Raw genomic sequence first — 25216 nt, forward strand, 5'->3', positions numbered from 1 at the left:
TAAGCTCTGAGAGATATGTTTGACCTTGATCTCTCCCATATTTCTCCTCAATTAGCAGAGGCAGTTGAAGCCTTCCTGCTTGTTTTCGTGGCACTCGTTCTTTTTCTTTTGGTTTCATATTGCTTCCACAGGCAGTGGTGTTAAATCATCATCATTAGGCACAGTCACACGTAGATAAGACGATAAGACGTAGATAAGACGTAGATAAGCTACAGTGCTTGCCTGATACATAAGCTTCTCCTGTAGATAAAGGAGCAGTATGGGGGCTTCACATTCAGTAGTTATGGCACTACAGTCCCTCTTAAAACAGCGCGGTTTGAAAATCTCAGCGAAAACTCTTGATTATTTTGTCAGGGAGGTGGACCGTGTGGCACCCTGGTATGCTTGCTCAGGATCATTAACGCTTGCCTCATGAGAGAAGCTGAGAGGAGACTTGGTTAGAGAACAACAAAACGGGAAACTGAAAGCAGGGACTATGCCGCTTTGGAAACTTATTTAATCGTGCCTAGAGGATGAGAAGTGCCATCCATCAGTAAAGGCAGGGCAAGGAGCATTGGAGGAGATTCAAGACAGAACGGGAGCTCTGAGAAAAAAAGGTGCGCCTAAGAAAACAGGCCCTTCCGCGTACCTTGGATCCAAGGAAGTGAGACATAAGGGAAAGTATGCCCTGGGAGAGAAAATGGAGGAGAAAGAAAAAACGCTGAGAAGAAAGAGCCTTTATCCAATAAAAAAACTTGAGGCTCTGGAGCTTGATAGCGCCGATTCGGATACTGGACTTAGTTCCTCAGAAGAAGAGGTTTTAGATGAAGTGGCAGCTCCCTATGAGGAAAAGAGGTATCATCCTGATGAAAGGCGAGTGAGGAGGTCAGAGAAAGAACTAAAGATTATTGGGGTTGCAGGGCAAGCCTCTACTCGGCTCTTAGGCCCTAATGCCCCTCCACCCTATTTGACAAATTTTTATTCAGATTCCTTTCTTACAAAGGATGAACAAAGGAAAGTGCAGCAGGCATTTCCGGTTTTTGAGGGCGCAGAAGGAGGTCGTGTCCATGTTCCAGTAGAATTTAGTCAGATTAAGGAGCTTGCAGAGTCAGTCCATAACTATGGGGTCAGCGCTAATTTTACCATCACGCAAGTCGAAAGATTTGCCAACCAGGCCATGACTCCAGGAGACTGGCAAATGACTGTAAAGGCTGCACTCCCTAATATGGGCCAATATATGGAATGGAAGGCCTTGTGGTATGATATTTCTCAAGCACAGGCTAAGATCAATGCTACTATTGAGGGAGATCAAAGAAATTGGACGTTTGATCTCTTGACAGGACAGGGACCATACGCAAATAATCAGTCCACTTATAATTGGGGAGCCTATGCTCAAATTTCCGCCGCTGCCATTAAGGCATGGAAGGCCCTTTCTAAGAAAGGCGATTCTGGGGGACATTTAACAAAGATCATACAGGGCCCCCAAGAGCCATTTTCAGATTTTGTAGCCAGAATGATAGAAGTGGCAGGAAGGATTTTCGGGGACCCAGAACAGGCTATGCCCTTAATAGAACAACTTGTTTATGAGCAGGCCATGCAGGAATGTAAAACAGCTATTGCGCCAAGGAAAAACAAAGGGTTGCAGGATTGGCTGAGAGTTTGCCGAGAGCTTGGAGGCCCGCTTACTAATGCCGGCCTCGCAGCTGCCATTCTACAGGGCCAAAAAACGCTCTGGTGCAGGTGATCGTAGAGTCTGCTATAATTGTGGCAAACCAGGACACCTGAGGAGAGAGTGCCAAGAGCTTACAAAAAGGAGAGCGCCAGGGCGGTGTACTAGGTGTGGGAAAGGCTATCACTAGGCCAGTGAATGTCGCTCATTTAAAGACATCAAAGGCAGACTTCTTCAGCCCGGGCCTTCCCAGGCAAAAGGAAGTGAGGACGTTCCAAAAAACGGATATCTGGGCCCCAAGTCTCAGGGCCCCAAAACATATGGGACCACAATGAACAAATGGTGGACACCTCTGTCCGTAGAGCAACACAGGGCTCAGCAGGATTGGACCTGCGTTCCATCGCCCGATTCATGCTAATGCCACAGATGGGTATACAACCCATACCTACAGATTTCAAAGGACCCCTGCCTGTAGGAAGTGTGGGACTGATTCTTGGTCGCTCTTCTCTCACAATGAAAGGCCTTGTTGTTCACCCTGGGATTGTAGATCAAGATTATGAGGGGGAACTTCAAGTTCTCTGCTCTAGCCCTCAGGGTGTTTTTTCTGTTTCACCAGGAGATAGGATTGCTCAATTAGTAGTCCTTCCAAGTTTACATGATCAGTTTTCCTCTTCCGGCCTCCCTCGAGGAACCCGGAAGTTTGGCTCCTCTGGAAATGACTCAGCCTATCTTGTCATGAATCTCGATTCCAGACCATCCCTGGAGTTGCTAATAGAAGGGAAGACTTTTAAAGGCATCTTGGATACAGGGGCAGACAAAAGTATTATCTCTTCCCATTGGTGGCCGAAATCGTGGCCTGTGACAGAGTCATCCCATTCCCTACAGGGTTTGGGGTATTAAGCCAGCCCTACAATTAGTTCACATTCCTTAGATTGGCAGGCCCCTGAAGGGCAATCTGGTAACTTTGTTCCTTATGTTCTTCCTCTTCCTGTTAATCTATGGGGAAGAGACATATTACGGGATCTAGGTTTGGTCTTGTCTAATGAATATTCAGTACCAGCCACCCAAATAATGAAGAAAATGGGATATAAAGAAGGCAAGGGACTTGGAAAGAGAGAACAGGGCCGTCTAGAACCTGTCCCAAAAGAAGGCAATAAAGGAAGAAGGGGCTTGGGTTTTCTCTAAGGGCCATTGAGGGCGCTATACCCATACCTTGGATCACAGAGGAAGCCGTATGGGTTCCTCAATGGCCTCTATCCTCTGAAAAATTGGAAGCTGCCATTAAGTTGGTTAATGAACAACTGCAGCTCGGTCATTTAGAACCCTCTACTTCACCATGGAACACTCCTATTTTTGTGATCAAGAAAAAATCAGGAAAGTGGAGACTTCTCCATGATCTGAGAGCCATCAATGCACAAATGCGCCTGTATAGCTCAATCCAGCGAGGCCTACCCTTGCTTTCTGCCTTACCTAAGCAATGGAAGATAATAATCATAGATATTAAGGACTGTTTCTTTTCCATCCCCTTGTGCACACAGGATAGACAAAGGTTTGCGTTCACTATACCAGCTATTAATCATTTTGAACCAGATAAGAGATTCCAATGGAAGGTTCTGCCTCAGGGCATGGCCAACAGCCCCACTATGTGCCAACTATATGTGCAGTTAGCCCTTGAACCCATAAGGAAACACTTTCCATCCTTGCTTCTGGTCCATTATATGGATGATATTTTGATGTGTAATAAAGATTTGGATGTCCTACAGGAAGCATTTCCCATTTTAGTGAAAACTTTAGAGCAATGGGGATTGCATGTAGCCACAGAAAAGGTGCAGATTGCAAAAATGGGATCCTTTTTAGGGTCTGTAATTTATCCTGACAAAATAGTTCCTCAGAAATTGGAGATTCACAGAGATCACTTGCATACATTAAATGATTTTCAAAAGTTACTGGGGGACATAAATTGGCTGAGGCCATTTTTAAAGATTTCTTCTGCTGAGTTAAAACCTTTATTTGATATTCTGGAAGGGGACTCTCATATCTCCTCTCCGAGAGCATTGACACCAGCTGCAAGCCAAGCTTTGCGAGTTGTGGAAAATGCCCTACGAGATGCCCAATTGCAGCGCATTGATGAAACTAAGCCCTTTGATTTATGTGTTTTCAAAACTATACACCTACCAACGGCTGTCTTGTGGCAAAATGGGCCGTTATTGTGGGTTCACCCCAATGCTTCTCCTGCTAAAATAATAGACTAGTACCCTGATGCAATTGCACAACTTGCGCTTCGCGGGATAAAAGCAACAGTTACTCATTTTGGACAAGATCCTAATTCTTTGATTGTGCCGTATACTGCAGCACAAGTTCAAACTTTGGTAGCTACATCCAATGATTGGGCGATTTTAGTTACCTCCTTTGCTGGACAGATTGACAATCATTATCCAAAGCATCCAATTTTGCAGTTTTCCCTGAGTCAGGCTGTAGTATTTCCACGAGTGACAGCCAGAAATTCACTCCCAAATGGAATCGTGGTATATACTGATGGATCAAAAACTGGTATAGGTGCTTATGTAGTTAATGGTGAGATAGTATTTAAACAATATAATGAAACCTCACCTTAAGTTGTGCAATGTTTAGTAGTACTAGAGATTCTTAAGACCGTCCCAGGACCACTTAATATTGTGTCTGACTCTTCTTATGTAGTTAATGCAGTTAACCTTCTTGAGACAGCTGGGATAATAAAGCCCTCCAGCAGAGTTGCTGGCATTTTTCAACAAATACAACTTGTCTTATTGAATAGAAGATTCCCTGTTTATATTACTCATGTCAGAGCACACTCGGACCTCCCTGGTCCTATGTCGCTGGGAAATGATTTGGCAGATAAAGCCACCAAGATTGTGGCTATTGCAGTGTCTTCCCAGACAGAAGCTGCAAAAGAATTTCATAAGCACTTTCATGTGACAGCTGAAACCTTACATCACCGTTTTTCTTTGACTAGAAAAGAAGCTAGAGAGATAGTTACCCAATGTCAAAGTTGTTGTCAATTTTTGCCTGTGCCTCACGTGTGAATTAACCCACGGGGAATTCGACCGCTGCAAGTATGGCAGATGGATGTCACTCACATCCCCTCCTTTGGAAGACTTCAGTATTTACATGTGTCTATTGATACATGCTCTGGCATTATGTATGCTACACCTCTAACAGGAGAAGAGGCCTCATGTAATTCAACATTGCCTCGAGGCGTGGAGTGCTTGGGGCAAACCCAGACTCCTCAAGACAGACAATGGACCAGCATATACTTCTCAAAAATTTCAGCAGTTCTGCAGTCAAATGGATGTGACTCAATTAACTGGCCTCCCATATAATCCCCAAGGGCAAGGTATTGTAGAGCACACCCACTGCACTCTTAAATCTTACATAATTAAACAAAAGGGGGGGATCGAGGAGGCTCTACCCCCAGTACCAAGAGTAGCTGTTTCTATGGCACTCTTTACTCTTAATTTTTTAAATCTTGATGAGCAGGGTCACTCTGCTGCTGACCGACATCATTCTGAACCTGACAGGCCAAAAGAAATGGTCAAATGGAAAGATGTGTTGTCTGGTCAATGGAAAGGCCCGGATCCTATTTTAATAAGATCCAGGGGAGCTGTTTGTGTTTTTCCACAGGGGGAAGATAACCTATTCTGGCTGCCGGAGAGATTGACGCGGAAAGTTCTGACACCTGAAGATGACACCTGGACGGATCCCACAGAGACTACCCCTGGCCCTCGTGCTGCCTCTTTGGATTTGGGTTCCTAGTATATTGGGAGAATACAGATGGGCTATCTTGTCGGCCTTCCCAAAACCAGTGCCTGTCCGTCATGATGCAGTTGTTTTTCCAAAGTTTTTTACAACTAACAAAACCTTAGAATTGCAATACTTGCCGTATGATACCACCCGGGCATCATTAGGGGAGACTCGTTCTCTACTAGAGCGAGGTTCTCTCTGTTTTGAAATTGATGGGGTAGGAGAATGCATCAAGCTCGCAGGCCGAGCTTTAGGAATGTTTGACAAGCAGAGAGGAGGCTGGCTGAATCGGACCCAGGATACCTCTGACCCAGATAAAAAAACAGTTACAAAACGGGCCTTCTGGCAAGAGGCAGTTTGGATCAATGGCACATTTCTATCGCCCGATTTTCTAAATAAGGAGCGTCCTCGTCAACCCAGGATAGCTCCCCATTGTAGTTGGGAGGACGAAGGGTTAATCCCACCCTGGTTTGATTGTCAATCCTCTATTACTCGTTGGGCAGACCAAGTTAGAACTTTTTCTTTTTCCCCCAATATGATGGTAGACCAAGAGGAGGAATTCGCTATGAAACAGGGACTCTTTATACAGGATTTTAGAATGCACCCTTTCCATAAGTGGGTACTTTGTGGAGTTAATGGCAGCTGTTCAGATCTTAATTCCTTGGCTTTTATCCGAGGAGGAGCTGCTGGAAAGGCCTCCTTTACTGGTGCTTCAAAATTTTTTCAGTTCTGGGGATTAAGTGCTGCTATCCCAGGAGAGGATGGAATTGTATGAATGTATACTAATTCTACCATAGAAATCACTGGGTTCAATAAACCCCTGGTGAATCAAACCGACTACCCACCTATCCCGGTATGCGTTTATCCCCCTTTCTTGTTTATTCTCTCAAATGAATCATTTGAGAAGTGTTCCAATGACTCTTGTTGGATGTCACAGTGTTGGGATTCAGAGTGGGCTACCCATGCCATGGTAGCCAGGATCCCGCGGTAGATTCCTGTCCTCGTGAAAGTCCCTTCCACCCTATCCTTGTTCAGACAGAAAAGAGACTTTGGTGTCACTGCAGCTATTGTTGTGGCCGTATCCGTTAGTGCAGTTGCTGCTACAACTGCTGGGATTGCTATGGTAACCAAAGTTCAAACAGACAGGGCCCTGAACCAATTTTCTGCCAAAGTGGCATATGCTGTCAATGTTCATACTTCCGCTAGTGCTCAGCTAAAGGGCGGGTTAATGATTGTTAACCAACGCCTCAATCTGGTGGAAGAAAGGCTAGACATTCTTTTTCAACTTGCTCAATTGGGATGTGAAAGAAAACTGGGTGCACTTTGCATTACCAGTGTGCAGTATGAAAATTTTACCCACGCGGCAAATCTGTCTAGGCAATTGTCATCATACCTTGCAGGAAATTGGTCTGAAGGCTTCGATGAAACTCTCGATTCCCTGCGGGCAGCAGTGTTGGCTATCAATTCGACTCGAGTGGACCTGTCGCTGACAGAGGGACTCTCTTCCTGGATCACTTCAGCTTTTTCTTACTTTAAAGAGTGGGTGGGGGTGAGTTTATTTGGAACAGCCTTATGCTGTGGATGCGTGTTCATACTTTGGCTGGTCTGCAAACTCAGATCTCAACAAAAACGTGACAAGGTTGTGATTGCTCAAGCACTTGCGGCTATTGAACAAGGTGCCTCCCCAGAGATCTGGTTATCCCTCTTAAAATAATTTTGTAAGCACTGGACTACTCAGCTCTTGCACCCCTAGAGGCTAGACTCATTGCACAGGGATGAGTGAGTAAGTCTTTCACTCTGATGGATTGTCGGGCTAAGCACTGCATAAGGGTACTTCAGAGTTTTGGACACTTTTAGAAGACAAGTCGAATTGCATGAGGGTTGCGTGTCCAAGTGTCCCTCCCCTAGGAAAAACAGCTCGAGTGCAGGTCGGGACGGCCCTGGGAAAAGGAACCTAAGGATCTTGTTCTGTACATAGCACTCTTACTCATCTTACTAGGGATTCAACCTCTATCTTCATCCATTACAGAGTGGCTTGCATTTTTAATAAAACAATAAGGGTGAGATGTGGAAAGCCGTGGCAGTATTCGCCATTACAAGATGGCACCGGCTTCCACTGTGCCAGCTCCGCTTTCTTAGTAAAGAAGCTATCTGCACATGTGCAAGAGTATTTTCGCGCCAAATCTCTGCCCATCCCGGGGCATTCTAATGAGGTGATGAGTGAACAGCCAATTAAGTGTGTACACGCCACACCAAGGGATATATAAGCAGCGCCCATTTTGGGCTCAGGGTCTTCCTCCACGAAAAGCTTCAATAAAAGCTTGGCTGCAGAAAGATCCTGGTGTCCTGCGTGCATTCTTGCTGGCGAGAAGATAGCGTGGGACAACAAGGGGTGGACTTGTGATAGCTTCTACTGATAGCTAATTTCACAGGATCTAGAAATACCCTGAGGACAAATGTTTAGGCATATCTGGGGCCCCAGAGGAGTTAACTAATTTGGTTAGCAAAGGAGGAAGACCTAGTCCAACTGCCTAATGAATGAAAAGAAGTAAGTGAAGTATCAGAGTTTATCTCCTGTTGCTTCCTAAATGCAGAAGCAATGAGACAAGTTAACCTCCTGTTTCTTTCATTTCTGTTGCCATGTCTTCCCTGCTAAGGAGGAATTTCTTCCTAAACTGATTGCCAACATCATCTCTTATTTCCTTAAATTGTTTCTTGTCAGTTATTTTTGGCACATCTTTGAGAAAAGGAACTAATATCGTATGGACTTAGTAGTGACTTGGAGAAATTATTTAGTTAAATGTGATGACTATGGGCTAACCAGGAAGAGATGGAGAGAGTTCAGGTGTCTAAACATGAAAAGGAAACAGATGTATCTTGCCTGTGGCCAGGAGCCTCCTGGCCCCGCTAGGGTAGTTGTGGAGACACGGAGTAATACTCTGGTGATGATGGCTTTGAAGTCTGGTGGTCTCAGGGCTTTCTAACTGTACTAAAATACTGATGATAACTTCTAAAATGTCCTAGAAACTTTCTTGCTCTTTCTGAGGGTGAAAGATTCCTGGCTTAGGTGATTAACACCTGTAGCCTAACAGCAGAGGATTAAGCAATGTGGTCTTTGTTCTATCTCAGCAGGAACTGCTGGGCTCTGACTGTCAGCTTGCTAGACAGAAGTCTTTGCAGGGAGAAAAATAGGATGCTTAAAGAAGTGGTTAATGAGTTTATTACTAAGTTGTAAAGAGTTTCCTATGTAAAGCTATCAAAGAGGGAATAGCAGAAAGATCCTAAGCAGGGAAGGGGAAAAGTTCTTCTAATTGGAGAAAAGTGTGAGAGAGAGAGAGCAGGAGAGAGAAAGAAGGAGGAAAAGGCACACATGCGAACAAGAGAGAGAGAGAGAGAGAGAGAGAGAGAGAGAGAGAGAGAGAGAGAGAGAGAGAAGGACAGGGAGAGAGAAGGAGAGGGAGAGAGAAGGAGAGTGAGAGAGGGAGGAAGGGAGAGAGAGAGAGAGAGAGGTAGTAGTAGTTATAGTGGTAGTCATGGTGGTCTATCTCTTTTGTTTTCAGTACTTATACATCTTTCAGAATGCATTATCACATGTTACAAAGTTCATCACAAGTTCACACAAAAAGTCAAATCATAAATTGAAATAGAAATTTCCAGCCTATCCATTGAGAGTAATTATCTAGATAGTAACATCTATCAAGTCTTCTCTACAGATAAGACTTGAAAGTTTAAAACCATAACTAAGTTGTAAGTGAAATTTTGTATAGATAAACCCAGTCAATATTTTATCTTCTGTCCTAGCACCTATAATAAATTGTTAGTTCCCTTTTTATGACCTGTGGTTAATTGTTTTACAACCTCTTGGAATGTGATCTGAGTAGAAGAAAGTCCAGTTGCCATCTAAGAGCAATAAACTTATGACACTTTGGAGACTGGGAGAGTTCTCCTTGCAGTTTGGCTATTAGAAAAGGACCTAGTAGGAGTCCCATTATAAAAGAACTTAATAATCATAGATATAATTTTCGGAAATTTTATAGGATCATCATTAAAACTTAAGTCATCTGTTTGTCTACATAGCATCACTATAAGATCTTTGTGGATCTTTGTGGATCTGCAGAGATCTGCTCCAAAGGGGTGTGCTATTACTTATTGATTATTATAAATGTATAATAATAACAGGAAAGCATATAAATAGCAGGAATCTTTCCTAAAATTAGTCCCCCACAGCCTTGCTGAATGGGGGCTCACCTGTCGCAGATTATATAATAAACTGAGGCAGGCATTTCGGGATGATCATCTGTTAGTATATTAGCTTGTCCCATTATGGCTCCTGACAGTATCTTAGAGAGCCAAGATCCCTATGTGGTTAACAAGCAACTGTGCCATACCAGGGCTTACGAATAAATGTTCTATATCATCCATTTTTCACCCTCTGATTTGCTTCATTATTACATTTCCCCATCACACAAAGATGAAATGCTCTCTCTCTCTCTCTCTCTCTCTCTCTCTCTCTCTCTCTCTCTCTCACACACACACACACACACACATACACACATACACACACACACACAGAATCAAACAGCATTTAATTGCTGTGTAGCAACATGGACATATTGGATGCAGTTCAGTGTGGTTTAGGGATGGGAGAAGCAAAAAACGAGGCTTTAGTCAGGAATGCAGGAAGGGATTTAGAGGGGTCTCCAGGCTTTGAAGATGAAGTACTAGCAAGGTTGCTTGAAAGATCAGTGAGTCCTCCCTTTTGATGACCCCAGGCACAGAGTATATCACAATTGTCTTCATGGTCTTTCTGCTTTCTGAGGAGCACTCACCAAAGGCATGTCACTTCTCATAATCAAAACAGCATTTGGATCAGTGACAGCCCAAGTGTTCGTTCTTTTTGTTGTTGTTGCTGTTGTTTTATTTTGGTTTGGTTTTGGTTTTTTGGTTTTTGTTGTTGTTGTTGGGTTTTATTTTTGGTCTTAGAGACAGTGTATCTCTCTGTAGCCTTGGATGTCCTGGAACTCGCTCTGTAGACCAGGCTGGCCTCAAACTCAGAAATCCACCTGCCTCTGTCTCCCAAGTGCTGGGATTAATGGCTTGCATCACCACTGCCCAGCCAAGTGTTTGTTTTCAATATTGTTGCGTGACCACACAACCTACTTGACTAGTTTTGCCTTCTATGTGAGGTTATTGGTGAAGTCTAGTAGCAGTGGAAGACCCCAGTGTATTGAAGATGCCAGTACCATGTTTGTAGCAGCCTTATTTATAATAGCCAGAAGCTGGAAAGAACACAGATATCCCTCAGTGGGGGAATGGTTACAGAAAATGTGGTATATATACACAATGGAGTACTATTCAGCAATTAAAAACAATGAATTCATGAATTTTTTAGGCAAATGGATGAAACTGAAAAATATCATCCTAAGTGAGGTAACACGGTCACAAAAGAATACACATTGAATGCAATCATTGATAAGTGGATATAAATTAGCCCTGAAGCTCCGAACACTGAAGATACAATTAGAATATCAAATGATTCCCATGAAGAAGGAAGAAGAGAGCCTTAATCCTGGAAAGGCTTGATCCAGCATTGTAGGGGAGTACCAGGACAGAGAAAAGAGAGGGGTAAAGATAGGAGAATGGATGGAGAGAAGAGGACTTATGGGACATATTGGGGGGGGGGCTGGGAAAGGGGAAAGCTTTTAGAATGTAAAGAATATAGAAAATAAATAAAAAAAAAGAGAGAGAGAAGATGCCAGTACCATGGTATGATCACGAAGAACAGCACTGGAGTGATCAATCTGAGCTTAGAGTGCTACAGATCTGGAGAAGTGACACCAGCACTGTGGAGAAGGCAGAATATCATGTGTGGATCTCAGACATTGGAACAAGAAGCTATAACACTGAAGTGGTCTTGGAGACCCAAAGTTATTTGAGATGACATAGCTGTGGGAAATGTGCTGAGGAAAGCTTCTAATGGTGTGGAACCAGCCTAGGAGAAATAACATTGTTGTAGTCAACAAAAATCTAAAAGGGATTGGAGATCTAAAGATTGCTTTGACATCAGAGATGGAGATACAGGGTTTGGAATTTGTCCAGCTGGTTTCCTGTCTTGCTTTGGGGATTACAGTTAAGGGATTAGATGAATCTCAGAACAGACCTTGAACTTTGGACTTTTAGCACTGTTCAGACTGCTACAGACTATGGGAACTTTCTTCTCTTATGCTGTAACTCTCTTTCCAATGGAGACAGGAAGATTATAAGGAAGTCACAAGTGTCATGCCCCCATTTGATAAGGGTCTATCCTCTTTAAATATAAAATTTTGCTTTCTGAGATGAGTCAAGTGGGGAGTTCACAGTTGGCTTTAAAAGCCTACAGAATTAAACAGTATAGGAAGTATTTACTCCATAAACAATAATCCATTTCATATTATATTTAGATATGGTGTTCAATTTAATAACTGTGCCAAGTTAAATCATATTTTCTCTAGCCACAAATTATGTATTGACATTGTCGAATAAAATTCATATTTTCCCTAAATCATATCTGTCAATATCTTTCTCCATTAGGAAGATTGGGAAGAGTTGGGCATGCAATGAATATTCAAGATATTTTTCCCCAAGATGGTTTCCCAAGTTGTTTGTGGGAAAAGGTGAGGAAGGCACTGAACAAATTTAGAAAATCATTATGTCTTGCTTCAAAAGCCTGTACTGCACAAAATGGGAAAACCTCAATGAAATGGATAATTGCCTAGGCAGATATCACATACCAAAGTTAAATCAATATCAGGTAAACTATTTAAACAGCTTTATAGCCCCTAAATAAATAGAAACAGTCATCAAAAGTCTCTCAAACAAAACAAAACAAAAAAGGCCTGGGACAGATGGTTTTAGTGCCCAATTCTATCTGACATTCAAAGAAAAGCTAATACCAATACTCTTCAAACTATTGCACAAAATAGAAACAGAGGGAACACTGCCGAACTCATTCTATGAAGCCACACTCACCCTGATACCTAAACCACACAAAGACTGAAAAGAAAGAGAAATTAAGAATGATTTCTCTAATGAACATTGATGCAAAAATAGTCAATAAAGTACTCACAAACTGAATGCAGGAACACATCAAAGACATCATCCATCTAAAAGAAGTAGCCTAGATCAGTGGCACAATACCTGCCCGGGTTACCTCCCAGGAGGTCCACAGTAACCAAAGACACAGGCGAGAATCTCACCCAAATATCCACACTGGCTAGGACACCCACAGAGCCCAGCTGACACAGGACTTACCCCCTACTTCTACTCATACCCCCAGCTGGAGATCCACCTTCCTTTGGCCCCATTTCCTCACCAGGACCAGATCAGGGGCCTAATACCTGCCAAAATACTACAGTGTTAGAGCCTCCCAGGAGGTCCACAGTAACCAAGTGCACAGGAGATCCAGTTACCAGGGTCACAGAAGGCCTATTCTAACCAGAGACACAAGAGGCCAGCCGTAAGCAGAGACAGCACTGCCTGCCTCTAAGGAGACCAGCCCTAACTCAGATTACAGAGCTCTACCTGCCTTCAAGGAGGCAAGTTACAGTCAGAGACAACCATGCCAGTTAACACCAGAGAGAAACAGATGGCCAGAGGCAAGCACAAGATCATAGGAGACAGAACCCAATGTAATTTGGCACCATCAGAACCCAGTTCTCCCACCACAGCAATCCCTGGAAAATGTAAAATGTCTGAAAAGCAAGACAATGACCTAACATCCTATCTCATGAAGATGACAGAGGACTTTAAGGAGGATATAATGAACTCCCTTAAAGAAACACAGGAAAGCAAAGACAAACAGGTAGAAACCCTTGAAGAAGAAACAAACAAATCCCTTAAAGAAAATCAGGAAAATACAATCGTGGACTGGAGTAGAAATCAATCCAAAAATAAAGGAAATGACAGTCTTTCTTTGGAAGACTGGTTCTGGACATTTTTAGAGACATTTGAAAAGTGACCGCTGCCTTATATAAAGTTTTGCATTGGATAAAATTGGGACAGGACCTAGATTTAAAACAAGTGTTAGTACATATGTTAGAGCTCCTAGTCTTTATTTGGTCATGTTAAAATTACTTCTTCTATAGTATTTAATGTAAGTTGTGCTTAAAACAGGTATTAGTGCATATGTTAGAGCTCTTAATGTTTTATTAATTGGTAATGTTAAAATTACTTCTTCTACAGTATTTAATGTAAGTTGTGCTGATTGTACACTTTCTAATTGTGTTGATGTGTTGAAATGTGGCATGTCTGTTATGGTGGTCTATCAACCAACTTTTGTCTTAATGCCTGTAAATATGATAGGACATTGGTATTCTGAGAAAAGCTTGCAGATCCTAGAGGAAGTGAGTTAGGCTGTAAGTAGAAGAGGGTAGGGGGCTTGGTTATTGCTGGCATAAAAGCTTTAATTACATTGAAAGCAAGCACCACTGCCTCTGCAATTGCCATGACACAAGAAGTTAAGACAGCTAATTTTGTTAATCATTTGGCAAAAAAATGTTACTAATGTTCTGAGTATTCAAGAGGATTTAGACAGGCATTTGGAGCAATGGATTGATACTCTTTATTATATACCATTCAAATTATTGGAGAGGAGGTCCAAAGTCTAAAAGTAAGAAGTCATCTCGAGTGCCATGCTAAATACCAAGGTATTTGTGTTACTTCTAAAGTTTACAAAGATAATCAATATAATTGGGGAAAAGTTCAAAATCATTTGCAGTGTATATGGCATAATTCCAATACCAATCTAGATGTTTTAGCATTGCATATTGAGATTATGAAATTAAAGAATGCTGCTCTACTGAGCTTTGGTGCTGTTGATAGTGCTGGCAAAATTATCCATAGCCTGAAGTCAGTATTTCCATCCTGGTCAAGCATCAAGAATGGCATATAAGGGGCTTGATCATGCTAGCCCTTCTTGTCCAGAAAATACATTTATTCCTACCCATTGTGTTAAAGCTTGTCTTTAACAACATTAACCTGTTGGTGGCCAAGGTACATGGCTTGAAACTAAAAATGAACCCACAGTCAGCGTCATTAGGTGGTGCTGGTGATATATATATATCATTCAACAAGCCAGGTGCCAGGTACTGGTAACATTCTGCACAAAGCCTTACTGACCAAAGACAGAGGCATTGCCAAAAGGCCTTGTTTATTCATAAACACTAATAAGGCCATGTGTGTTCAAACAGCACAAACAAGTTCCATGTGACCTTGAAGATGGGTAAGGGAGACCTTCTGGTGGGAAAGACCTAAGACAGGCTCAGCCTTCTTTATGAAAAACAAGTGGAGAGATATAGAGCCTTATTGGGGTGCTGTGCCCTCTGACAGGAGATTGACATTGACCAAAGACAAGGGCTTCAGGCAGGATTCCAACATTAGGCAATGACAAAGGAGTAAACTCAAACAGGAATCTCACATTAGGGCATGATAGGGAAGTTAAGTTTAGGCAATAATAAATTTAGGCTATAATAGGGAAGTAGGGTAAGGCTGGAATTTTAATCTTAAGGTGGAACAAAAGAAGCAGGCTTCAGGCAAGGTTTTGGGCTTGGATGAGTATATGGGCTCAGATATTTTGGTCATTCTGACAAGCCCTTGGCAATAACTCTCATAAAACTTTGCTTATTGCCTGGACTATTTTGCCTTTACTGCTCTGCTTGTTCTTCATTGGACTTCTATCAGTCTTAATATGTGCATGTAATTAAATTGGTATAAAAGTGGATTGGAAATTATTAAGCCTTCAGTCTCATAATTGACTGGGGTCATGCTGCAGTTTTCTCTAATTGTCTGTTTCTTTTTAATCCTTGATCCTGTGCTTGAGAACAGGTTGACTGACTGAGCAGGCTTGGGCACATACACCTGATGTTCTGAATCTACTTCTTTGTATCTCTGCTCTAAGATTCTTAGCTGTAATGTACCTAAGGGTTTCTTAACAATAGCAACTAAGCACTTCAAAATGTATGGGCAAGAGTCAACTATAGCTGAAGAAATATTAGGGGTCTTAACAGGGTTAACAACCCCGAATGGTCTACATAAGAGCAACATTCCTGAGCTAATGCATCACATAGCCCTCCTATCCTGTGGTACTATTTCTGATAGGGAAGTCAGTGATTCTTGAAGTTTACTGATGGAAGTTTCTATTTTCTCTATTGTGGCCGCCCGTGGCCACAGATGAACTGGAGTCCTGGAAGAGAATTCTGGGGATAAATGGGGAGGCGACGAAAGAGAAATGAGTCAGGACGACATTTGCTGATCAAGACTGATTTTTACTAATAGTCAATATATAGCCTTTAAAGTAAAACCCTGCTCCCCGGACTTCAAGGAGATGGCCGAGAACTCATTGGCTCCTTTTCTTAGCCGGTCTCCTGCTGGGATTAAAGGACTTCATGTCTCCCATGTCTCAGCATGTTTCCAGGTGAGACTGCCCTGAGACAGCCTTGGTTTCCAGGTGAAAACAGCTGTATTATTCTTAGAGGAACAAAGGCCAGAGATAACACAAGCAGAAGGCTGAGGGCTGGTGGCCAAGAATGTTGCAGCTGATGGGATGAGCTGAGAAGTCCAGCTCAATGCTGTGGGGGAAGGGACAATTCCCCCTTAATTATTTATTTTTTAAAAAACTCAGTGGATAGATATATTCATCAAAGGAAGACGGGCTTTAATCAGTGAGGAAAAGTAGACGTCTCGGTCCCCTTAAAAATTAATTGACATCTTTTTCAGGGGAGGGGAAATAGACTGCCTTAATGATTTAAGGAAAGTCTTTCAATGTCAACCCCTATGCAGCCGGACGTGCTTTTCAGGGAAACTCGGAAGCAGGACATTTCCTTTTCCCTTGCAGTGCCTCGCCTTGCACCTCAAACTGATGCCCATATTTGTTATATTAACAAACATGCATAGATCCGATTTCTATGCAGCCTCATTTTTGAGGGTCCACTGGTAAAGTAAATGCTTTGTGAATATGAGCTGGCTGGTTTTCATAGCTGCCCATCCTCGAGTCCTGGCAACCATTGCTGTAGCAGCCCATCTTTGAGTGTTGTATCTGAGAGATACCTGCTTGAAACACAAAAAGAGATTAAGAGAAAAAAACCTGCTTGGACAGTATCTGGAAGTCCCAAGGCGTTCAATTTGATTGAAAATTTGTGACTCAGGCAAGAGGCCTGGCTTCCAAATTAACTGCAAGAGCACAAAGGAACCTTTCTTCCCAAGTAAGTGAGAAGCAGCTTAGGGAATGCCTTTGTGAATTAATTATACTTACCAGCAGCTTTAGGGTGTGTTTATCTGTCTTACCAGCCTTTCTGGCAGCCACAGTGCTCCATCTTCTTTTTGAGAAAAGATACAAACTGATCCTCTGCCCCAGATTAAAACCGGATCTGGGCCGTTCCATGTTTTAGTTAGAGGATCGCGCCATTTAACCATGGCATAGGAATTGGAACTGGTGGGGTGCCAGTGCCTGTCTGCTGCAGATTGACCATTCGAATCAGTCTGCATGAAATTTAAAATGAACAAAACAAAAGCAAGGTGTGCTTTGGGTGACCTGGGGGGGTATAGATTCCCCTTCTTTGTTTTAAAAATCCAGTCTTTAAGGGTGCAATGCGCACGCTTGACAATTCCTTGACCCATTGGGTTATAAGGAATTCCAGTTTTATGTTTAATACCAAATTCTTTACAAAACGAGATAAAGTTCTTACCAGAATAGGCTGGTCCATTGTCTGTCTTAATGACCTTGGGTAATCCCATGGTATTAAAGGCCTGTAAACAATGATCGATTACAATTTTAGAGGCTTCTCCTGAATGTAGAGAAGCAAAAAGAAATCCTGAAAAAGTATCAATGCAAACATGTATAAATTTTAATTTTCCAAATTCTGCATATTGAGTTACATCCATTTGCCAAATTTGATTAGGTATAAAGTCTTGTGGATTAACCCCTAAGTGAGGAACTGGTTCTAATGTAAGGCAATTAGGGCATTGTTTTACAATCAATCATTCTTGCTTGCTCCTTTGTGATCTTATGACGGAGTCTTAATGTATAGCTAGAAAGATGAAATTTATCATGATCACGTCTAGCCATTTTCCACAGGTTCTAAAACTAAGGCCTCTCCTATTAGAGCTCTGTCAATGCACTGATTGTCTTTAGCTAAAGCTCCAGGAAGACCGGGGTGAGCTCTTATATGGCCAATGTAAAAGGGAATTTTCTTAGCAAGAATGATTCTTTGCAATTGTAAAAACAAGGATCCTGCTGGCGTACTAAAATTAAATGTGCTGCAGGTCTCTAATTGTGGTACAGAAAATGCAACGTAAACACTGTCAGTAAAGAGATTAAAAGTACTACTTACAGATTGAAAGACACACAATACCGCTGTCAGTTCTAATAACTGAGCAGAAAGCCCAGGGGTCTCTATGACCACCTGTTGATTATTAATAAGATATCCAGCTCTTCCTTTGGAAGAGCCGTCTGTGAAAATTAAAAGAGCATTATGCAATAGCTGTAAGATGTCATTTTAGGAAATACAACCTCATGCATATTTAAAAACTTTATCAATTTGTCTTGAGGATAATGGTTATCTATAGTCCCTTCAAAGCCTATTTGAGCAAGCAACCAATCTGTGCTATGCTGTTTTAACCAAGCATCTTGATCGACGTTATGAGGCTGAATAATAATACCTGGTTCTTTGCCAAAATAAGTTAGTGCCTGCTTTCTTCCAAGCACAATTACTTGGGCTACTGCCTCATAATATGGCAAGATATTACGCCTTGAAGACACCCTCAAATGAATCCATATAAGAGGAGGAGCCTTTTGCCATAATAAACCTGTAGGCGAATGAGTCGTATTAAAAATTAGCAGATATAAAGGTAAAGAATAATCTATATAGGTAAAAAATTGATTTTCAATAGCTTTCTCCACTATCTGTAAAGCCAAAAGTCCTTCTGGAGTTAATAATCTAGTGGATGTAGGGTCAGCATTCCCCTTTAGAATATCAAATAAAGGTCGTAATTCTCCTGTAGTAAGCTTTAAATATGGCCGAAGCCAGTTAATGTCACCCAATAACTTTTGAAAATCATTTAACGTTTTTAAATTGTCCCTGTAAATAATTATCTTCTGTGAAAAAACAGCTTGTTCTGTAAGTTTGAAACAGATCCTGGGTTTGTACTTTCTCTGGAGCTATTTGAAATCCTTTAGCGGCTAAAGCTTGCTGTATATCTTTAAAACATAAAAGCAAAGTCTGAGGATTTTTTCCTGCAACCAAAATATCATCTGTGTAGTGGACAAGGTAAATATCTGGCCACTGTTGTCTTACAGGCTGAATGGCCTGTGCCACAAACTTCTGACATAAGGCAGGACTGTTAGCCATGCCCTGAGGAAGAACGATCCATTGATATCTTTTCATAGGTTCCATGAAGTTAATAGAAGGAACACTGAAAGCAAATCTTTTGCAATCCTCAGGATGCAATGGAATAGTAAAGAAACAATCTTTTAAATCTATGACTATTTTATAAAATCCTCTATGAATAGCCACGGGAGATGGAAGACCAGCTTGTAAAGTTCCCATGGGCAACATAGTTTCATTAACCTTTCTTAGATCTTGTAGCAATCTCCATTTACCAGATTTTTTCTTGATAACAAATATTGGGGTATTCCATGGAGATTGGGATTCTCTTAAATATCCTGCCTCTAACTGCTCCTGCACTAGCGAAGAGGCAGCTTCTGTTTTTTATTTTTTTTTCTTTAGATAAAGACCACTGATCAACCCACATAGGATTATCATTAAGCCATTGAATTTTATCGGCGTGGCATGCAGGCAAGACAGTGGTCATTACTGAAAATGCCCCAGACCTCTAGTGTTAGAGTTCGGCTGGGGGCTTTCAAACCTTTTAATGCCTTGCCCTTCTTTCCCAAGCCCCTGAGCTGGCAAAGATCCTTGCTCTAACTTTTGCCTAGAGACAATTTCATTAGGACTACACACAATCAGATTCATTTGTGATAAAAGGTCTCTCCCCCAAAGGGTAGTAGGCAAGTTTTGCATAACATAAGGCTGGATTTGTCCTGAATTTCCCTCTTTATCTTTCCAAGTTAGAAGTCTCGCGCTCTGTTTTGGATTATTAGCATATCCAATACCTTGGAGATGTGTAAGTGTCTCCATCAAAGGCCAGTTGGATGGCTAGTCTTGTCCTTTAATAATTGTTACATCAGCTCCTGTATCTATTAATCCTTCAAAACCCTTTCCTTCAATTGTTAACTTAAGGTTAGGTCTCTTATTAGTAATAGATTGAACCCAATACACTCCGGAGGAGCCAAAGCCCTCTTGTCCTCTTTTATCATTAATGAATTTGAAAGGCAGTAGATGCAAAGGAACCAAAACAAGTTGAGAAATTCTTTGGTTATCAGGTATAGTTATGACACCATGAGGGGAAGCAGCCATAATGTTTATTTCTCCCTCATAGTCACTGTCTATAACACCTGGATAAATCTGCAACCCCTTCACAGTAGAACTGCTTTATCCTAGAAATAATCCCCAAGTTCCTGCAGGTAAAGGTCCAAAATCTCCTGTAGGCAGAATCTGAACACCCATTTCTGGGATTAATACGACATAGAAGGTACTGCTGAGGTCCAGTCCCGCGCTTCCTGGTGTTGCTCTGATAAGTTCGAAGATAGATTTTCCTGGCTTGGCAGCAGCTGCGTTACCCCATAAACTGTCTGCCCTGGCGGAATCGGAGCCTGGGGTTGGACCCTTCTCCCATTTCCCGACACCAGTCGGCCTTAAATATCAGTCTTTGATTTGCATCCTCTAACCCAATGGTTTCCTTTCCTACACTTAGGACAGATTCCTGGGGAGCAAACTGATTGCTCGCTTATAGAACCCCTGTTGTTAGGGCAACCACTTTTAAAATGACCCAGACTACCACATTTAAAACACTTTTTATTCCGTCTCTGCGAAAGTATTCCCTGGATGGTAGTTCCCTACAAAGCTGCGGCCATTGCTAGACCCTGATTATACGAGGGGCCAATTTCAGAACAGAGACGAATATAACCAGCCAAGTCTGTCTTCCTCCTGTGAGGTCTGATGGCCTCGTGGCAGGCTACATTAGCATTCTCATAAGCTGAGTGACCAATGGATTATCTGCCTGAGAATTTCCAAAAATTCTATTAGCTGTTTTGAATAATCTGTCTACAAAATCCTGAAAAAGCTCATCAGGAGCCTGTCTGACACCTGTTAAGCTTCCACTAAGATCTCCCTTCGATGGTAAAAGATTCCTAGCATGGCGGTCAGCCATCGCAATCTGCACATACACTGCGATAGGAAACCCAATCTGATTAGTATTCCCTTCATATACACCTTCTCCCAGTAACATATCAGCATTCCATTCTGAATGGCCTGCCTGAGTATTTACAGTGGCAGTTCTTTAACTAGCCTCACGCCACTCATAACTCCCAAGTACAAAATCTCCTCCTGACAAAGTAGCCTTACACAAAGTTCTCCAATCCTGTGGAGTTAAATTCAACTTTATCACAGAATCCAATAAAGCTTGTGTAGAAGGAGCTGTAGGGCCGTACTGAGCTACAGCTGCCTTTAATTCTTTTATCACTTTGAATTCCAATGTCTGATATTGTCTAATCCTATTCTCCTTGTCTTTGATCTCAAGGACAGGAAAAGCTAACAGTTCTGACATATCCTGCCCTTCTCCACGAGCCTGACTTACAGCTCTTTCTAGTGGCGATTGGTGCATCTCAAGAACATTGTTCTCTCTAGTATTTGATACCCTTTTTAGCTCCTTAATTCATTAGTCAATTTCTGTAACTTAATCTCGAACTCTTTTGTAACTGCATATCTCTCTGGATCTCGTCTCCTGCCACCAAAGTCATAGGCGGAGCAGAGGGCACAGTAGGGGCCCATTCTTCCCCATGAGATTCAGCTGTTCCCCTTTTGGGATGAGCTACCTTTTCTATAATTACCTCATCAGAACTATCTCCGCGTTTTTGTAACTTAGAGTGGGGAGGGTCCTTTTTTGCGGAGGTCCTCTCTGGCAGACTTTCTTCTTGAGATTCCTCAAGTTCTTCTTGCATAATATCTAATTCCTCCAGGGCTCCTTCATCTATAATATCCTTTATAAGTGTCCAGAGGCAGAGGGTAATATTATCTGCCTTGGCTGCCTTTAGCGAATTACCAATTCTTTCCCAGGTTCTTTCGTTTAATGTTAGCTTTTCTTGGAACCATGGACAGCAAGAATATATCTGATCTAAGAAATCTTCTAACCTTTCTTCTTCAAACCCTATCCCTTTCGCCTGAAGCAGCTCCTGAATGCTGCGGGCGCAAGTCTGGCAGGAACTTTCCTGCCCCCATCTTCCACTATCTATCCCAAGCAGATACCATGCCGGGCCAACACTATTCTGCTTGCTTAGCCATATCCTTCCGTACCCACAACAATAGTTTCAAAGGATAAAATTTTACACTAGCGCTAGCATTTAACTCCTATAGTTGTTTACCGTGCAGGATACCATCTTCTTTCCGTTTTTCTGCGAAGCATCGCCAGATAGGGTCACTTCAGGAAATTCTCCTATATCAGCTCAGTTCGTGTTCAAGGTGCCAATATGTGGCCACCCGCGGCCACAGGTGAACTGGAGACCTGGAAGAGAATTCTGGGGATAAATGGGGAGGTGACAAAAGAGAAATGAGTCAGGACGACATTTGCCAATCAAGACTGATTTTTACTGACAGTTAGTCAATATATAGCCTTTAAAGTAAAACCCTGCCCCCCCCCCCTTTCAGGACTTCAAGGAGATGGCCAAGAACTCATTGGCTCCACTTCTCAGTGGGTCGCCTGCTGGGATTAAAAGACTTCATGTCTCCCATGTCTCAGCATGTTTTCAGGTGAGACTGCCCTGAGGCAGCCTTGGTTTCCAGGTGAAAACAGCTGTATTGTTCTCAGAGGAACAAAGGCCAGAGATTACGCAAGCAGAAGGCTGGGGGCTGGTGGCCAAGAATCTTGGAGCTGATGGGATGGGCTGAGATGTCCAGCTCAATGCTGTGGGGGAAGGGACACTCTATATCTAAAACAATGGCTGCCCTCAGACTATGATAATTTTCCCCTTGTAACACCAGAATGGAAGTACTGGTAGCTGCCATGGCCATCTCTAAAAACAACAGAAGGGAGACAGTGAGTGCCATCACAGGTTTGGTGAATGGGCACATAAGGATGCAGAAAGGAACCAGAATCCAAGAGTACCACCAGGCAGTCATCAAGGTCGAGTGATCCTGAGCTTGAACGGATTGCCCATCTTCTGTGCTGTCCCGTAGGGGTCTCTGGGCAGGGACAGGTTTTCTGCAGGTTTCACTTGGGAAGCTTGCACCCACGATGCAATACCATCCTCCTTAAAGGCTGTGCAAGTGGCTATCAGTGTGAGGAAGGGTTCTGGATATCAGAGTTCTAACATCTGTCCCTGAGGCCTCTTTACATAGACCAAGTTACCTGTCTGGAAGCAGTGAGGAGTCTCTGGCATCCCTGGAACATTTAATGCAGACAGTTTGGGCCAAATCTCATGTTGTGGGATACCTTCAGGGAGGACCCACTGGACAGCAAAGGAGTTGGGTTACCAAAAAGGATCTCAAAAGCGGTCAGATTAAAATGGCAGGGGCTGTTCTGGGATCAGAACAGGAGCAAGGGCAGGGGCACCACCCAGCCTGTGCCAGTCTGCAAGGTCAATTTAGTTAAAGTCTCTCATAGGATTCAGTTTACTTTTTCTACCTGCCCTGAGCTCTGAGGACAGTATGCCCAATAATGTTTCTAATTAGTCCCGAATATCTGTGTCAATTCCTGACTTACCTTAAGAGACAAAAGCAGGACCATTGTCTGATCTAATTACCTTGGGTATTCTAAAACTCAGGAAAATTTCTTCTAATATCTTCTTTAGCTATCGAGTTGTTTCATGCTTGGTGGGGAATGTCTCAACCCATCCAGAGAAAATATCTACAAACACTAGAAGGTATTTGTAACCATATTTTCTTTCTTTCTTTTCTTTATTTTTTTTTGGGGGGGGTGGGGGGGTGTTGGTTTTATTGAGACAGGGTTTCTCTGTTTAGCCCTGGCTGTCCTGGAACTCACTCTGTAGACCAGGCTGGCCTCAAACTCAGCAATTCACTTGCCTCTGCCCCCCAGAGTGCTGGGATTACAGGTGCGCACCACCACCGCCCAGCTGTAACCATATTTTCTTGTCCTAACTTTAATAAAATCCCTCAACATTCTGTCAGCTCTTCTCCCCTAGGTCTTTTGTCTTGTTTAGTCTTGGCTGGAAAAGCATTCACTTGTTGGCATATTTTACAATGTTTTACTATATCTCCATCCCAAAACCTGAGTCTTATATATTTTAGGTCCCTTAAGTTCTTGGACAAACTGTTTATCCTCTAAATGAGTCCATCTGTGCATTTGCCCTAGTAAGACTTTTGTTTACTTTCTGGGGACTATAGTTCTCTCCTCTTGTGTGCACCATTGTCCTCTTTTTGTTTTTAGTATATTCTAAGTGGGGCCATTCTTTAGTCCAGCTCCATTTTCCAGTGGGTGTCTCTTCCAGGCCCATAACCATGATAGGTTCCTACACAGACACTTCTGGAGCCACTTACACTACCTGTTTATTGCCCACTGAGTCTTTTCCCTTCTGACATCCTGGGCAGTGAGTCATTCTCACAGTTGCTGACTTCATTGGTGTATCTAAGAGGTCAAAGACTGCCTGTTTGTTTCCTCTGATGTGAGCATTCCTCTTGGCATATATCCCTGCAGATGTGGGCTGTGGCAGAGGCATACCCACTACCCACATGGATATTAATTTTCTTTTCGAATCTATGTTCCAAGGTCTTGGTGAGGGCAATTGGCTCTACTTTCTTTTGGGATCAGTGGGTGGCAGCAGCTCCAGAAAGACCACACCAGGACAAACAATTCCATGTGAGGTTTATTGAGAAGGGAAAGGGCAAAGGTGATGGTGGAAAGGTAAGATTAGAAGAAGGGGGGTGTTCCTCTTAAATATACTGAGGCTGAGTTGGTCACAGGTAAAGGTTAGCCCAATAAATTCTGGGAATATGGTGGCTGTTGCCTTGGCACCAGGTGGACAGGTCCCACTGTCGCCTATGTGATGTCACAGGTGTCACAGGTCCTATTAGCAACATTCCTCCCTTCTTATTATAAAGAGAAGGGAAAAGAGGAGCGGGAAGCCAATGGTGAAAAGGGAATGAGGGCGATGTGTCTCTTAAGCTACTTCCTGCTGTCTAGGGGCGTCGTCAATTTTGGGGTGTAGCTGAATTTCACCAACTGGATCTACGTGGCAAATGTTCACATCAGGTACCTCTGTGGGCAGCAGCTGGTAATCCTATCATAGGAACTGATTAATAGTTTGGTTAGAATTTTATTTCTATTTGCAGTTGGAGGAAAGTAGAAACAAGATTAATGAGGCAGGGAGGAAATAACAACACCAGGAAGAACACTAGAAAAGTTGTTACAAAAGGGAATATCAACTTACATATAGGATTTTCGAAAATCTCAAAACTGGAGGTCTCACAATCCCTGAAATTCATTATGATTGACTGTAGCTCCTAGAATTTTTGTCTCATAGTCCCAGATTGGTTGACATAGAAACAGCATTCTTCATAAAGGAACAGGCAAAGACCTTTCCTTAGCTGTCAGGACATCTAAGCCCCCACTGGTTCTGAGGTACCACCACGGCTGTTTCTGGATAGTAAACAGATATTGTAGTCTGGGTAGCTTAGTGGCCCT

General features: G+C 42.6%; 1 pseudogene; it reads left to right on the forward strand.

Annotated features, from left to right (window-relative positions):
* The first annotated feature begins 679 nt into the window (after nucleotides 1-679).
* On the forward strand, nucleotides 680-2066 carry LOC127675556 (igE-binding protein-like; annotated as a pseudogene).
* The last annotated feature ends 23150 nt before the right edge of the window (nucleotides 2067-25216 follow it).

This window comes from Apodemus sylvaticus, chromosome X, assembly GCF_947179515.1.
Source record: "Apodemus sylvaticus chromosome X, mApoSyl1.1, whole genome shotgun sequence".
Taxonomy (NCBI): Eukaryota; Metazoa; Chordata; class Mammalia; order Rodentia; family Muridae; genus Apodemus; species Apodemus sylvaticus.